The sequence below is a fragment of the Arvicola amphibius genome, chromosome 12 (genome assembly GCF_903992535.2).
Source record: "Arvicola amphibius chromosome 12, mArvAmp1.2, whole genome shotgun sequence".
Lineage (NCBI taxonomy): Eukaryota > Metazoa > Chordata > Mammalia > Rodentia > Cricetidae > Arvicola > Arvicola amphibius.
Genome location: NC_052058.2, coordinates 110,431,754 through 110,435,381, shown reverse-complemented (window position 1 = coordinate 110,435,381; position 3,628 = coordinate 110,431,754).

Below are 3,628 nucleotides of genomic sequence, written 5' to 3'. Positions count from 1 at the left end.
CCAATAGGAAGTATTTGGGTTAGGATTTGGGTTAGGGTTAGGGGTTAGGGGTTAGGAGTACCACAATTTGCGCAAAATTTTACACACTATAACCATATAGCAACCTTTCCTCCGCAATGAAATCCTGATAGATTTGGGTGCTTCATTTAAATAATCTCTTGAATCCTTGGTGTTTGCTTCAAGTTATTATATGTGTGTGTGTGTGTGTGTGTGTGTGTGTGTGTGTGTGTGTGTGTGTGTGACGTAATGTTGATCAGAAGACAGAGAGTATTATTCCAATTTTGCAGATTAGGAAGTGGACACTAAAGATATAGAGTAATTTGCCCAGAGTTACTGAATTTGCAAATACGTGATTCAAACCTCCAGCTTTCTTGATATCTGTGCTGCCTCAAGAACTGTGTCTGCCTGAGATTTACATTTAACAAAATTCTTGCATTTCATCATGAAGCCCATGCTGTGATCCACACGTTTACAAGTGAAAATTACAGACTTGCCCTATGTCTCTGACATCTTCTCCTTTTTCCTTGTGTAATCATTATAGACTCCTAGCCCATAAGTTGGTTAGAATTTAAGAAAATCTTCATTAATTCAAGCCAAAAACCCCAGGAACAGTACAGAGGGGAAATTAAAAAACCCAACAGTCTAACCAAGCCCTTTTAGTCAGGAAGACTGAAGAAATTCTTCACAGTAGAGTATCTGGGATTTGGCAAAATACAGTGGCACCCCTTGAAATTCATATTTGAACAAACAGTTATACAAGGTACTGGCCACAGTATTATAAAGGGAAGTTTAGGTCTATAGTGTTTGGGAAATCTTTGGGTTTTAAAGACTTGGTCCTCCTTGCCATGTACAGTATGTCTAAGTATAAATTCTCTTTATCAGTGAAAAAGCTAATGTACATGAACATGTCTATGATTTAGTCTCTGATCTGTAAATATTTTTTAAACAGGAATCTGTCTTAGCAAACTGTACATATCTACTGCCTCTGTAACCCTTTCCAAGCTAGTTGAAGCCATTTCCAGCCTCTCATTTAAAATTTACAGTTCTAATTATTGTCTTTTGTAACATACTTCACTCAATGATATACCTTCCTTATGGAAAGATCAGAATCCATGAGCACCTGTGTTGATATAATCTGAGCATTTGACAAGTGCCTGCTAACTGACTGTGTGTGTGATAAGATCTGATATCAATCATTAAAGGTCAGTCATTAAAAAGAAGAAATATTCCAGAGGCAGCAGTAATAGAAACGTGGGAGTTTTGCCCACATTACTTAGGCAGACGGCTAAAAGCACAATAGAGAAGCATCGTTCCTCATAGGATGAGAAATGCAAGTCAATATTTTTAAAAGCTTCCTCTACTTCAAAATCCGAAACTTGGAAGTTTAGAAAAGAAGAGTAAGCCCAGATCTGGTCATCCTGTGACACCCCTAAAAAATAGCAGTAAAGCCAGGTGGTAGTGGTGTATGCCTTTAATCCCAACCCTTGGGGGGCAGAAGAAATCTCTGTGATTTCCAGGCCAGCCTGTTGCACAAGAACAAGTTCCAAGACAGCTAGGACTGTTACACAGAAAAACCCTATCTCGAAGAAAAAAAAATAGCAGTAAGACCAAACATGGCAGTGTATGCCCATAACCTCAACATTTGGAAGGCAGAAGTAGGAAAATCAGAGTAGTAAGGCCATACTCAGTTAAGTAGCAAGTTTAAGCTAGTTTGGAATACATAAAAATTTTGTCACAAAGAGAAGAGGAAGGAAAAGGAGGGAAGAAGGGGAGAATGCCTGTGAATGCGCAGAGTAATGCAGGTGATAACAACGCGAAGCAAAGCGTGCAAAACACTGGCCTGTGATATGGGAACCTTCCAAACTGGAGACTTCAACAGATTACAAAAACACCCGAGGCTCTGTTTCAGTGTATGTGACACTGACCCCTGCACAGCAGCTGAGCTATGATCTTACAAGCCCAGGGCACTCAGACCTTCCAGCAGTGGAGGAAGTGATGCAAGCAGGTGCTGTGTTTCTAAGCAAGAGTAAAAGAGATGACAGAGAAAGATGGCTCTGCAGGCTTTTTCATTCTGATGGACTTTTTTATTTTCTTCCTTAATGTTCTAGTGTGTCATAATTGGAGTTGCTCCTTGGGACCTGTAAGGATCTGGTTTTAAAGTTAGGTGGGAGGGAGTTCCTGAAGAAAGAAGAAAAGGTATTACAAAGCAAGTAAAATGACTTATAGCAGAATCCTTTAATTCAGGTCAAGTGAGCAAAAACATAACCCAATCTGTGCAAAAATAGGTGGATATTTTATAAATTATACATTTGTGTAATTCTGTTTCCATGGATTTGAACTTCTCTTACCCAAGGCATACACACACCACCACCACCACCACCACCACCCCCCCCACCACCACCCCCCCCCCCACCCCCTTACTCCACAAGTTTATATAATAAAATCTTATTGATTACTTTTTCTAATGAGAAACTATCTCAATATATGATTTATATTGAATCACTGAAATCTAGGAAAATAGACAACTGTCTAAACATTAAAAACTGCATAGTCAAAACCTAATTCAACTGAGTTCCCCAAACTGTGTGTCTGCCCACAGCTGGTCAACCAAACATCTAGTTGGTTGGAAAAACTGGGAGGTGGCCTTGAATTTCCCTTCCACTGAGTGTCAAGCACTTGGCTTTCACCTGGTTTCTGTGTCCTTCCTTTTGGTGCCAGGCTCTCCCACTGCTCTCCTGGGTATAGTCTTTGGGGTCTTTGTTCTGAACTATAACCACCCATCAGCATGTCTATTTCCAGCTGAGGCTGCCTGTTACCACCTGTTTGCCAGACTCCCCTTGGCAAATCTGTTTGCAAACGCACAGCTCTGGTCAATGTGGAAGACTGCTTCCTGGTATGGGCCTCCAGAACCATCACAGGGCCACATCCCTTAATCTTCCGCATCATCTTCCCTTTGGCCTACGCTACTGAACCCCCACTTTTTCGTTGTTATCATCTTCTTCTCCAGGAAACAGTTGTCACCCCACCCTTACCCTGCTTGAAAACTCCTTATCCTCCTCCAGGGTGAGGCGGGAGCATGACTTCTGCCACTATTGTTCCAGCCTGGAAACTCTGGTACTGAGTGTGCTCCACAATTAAGGCATTAGATCACTCAGAGCCTACAGTGAACATGGGGTCACACCCTTCTTGAGGGAACGGGTCTCACCTGCAGGTGGAGGTTCTCTGAAGAGAAGTGTGTTTACATGGTATCTGTCTCTAGGGAAGAACAAGAGCTTCACACTTGACTGGGAGCCAAGGACTGTTTGAGCCTTTGTGTCCCAGAGACTGAGATCTTTCTGATTGGTCATTTTGTATGGAGAGGAAAGCACAGAGACCACAGGCGCACTAACAAAGTGTCTATGAAGGTACAGCTGCCTGTGGGTCATGAATTTCCTAACTTAGGATCCTTGGAAACTGTCTCAGAGTCACAGGTGGTGCTTCCTTCAGAATGGTAATTCTCAGGACTAACCTGTGTGGGACTTTGGGATACGCATTTTTCAAGATTCCATCATGCATTGTTATTCTTAAAGACTTTTAAAAGTTTTTATCTTATTTTGTGCATATGTGTATGAGCCCACGAAGGTCAAAA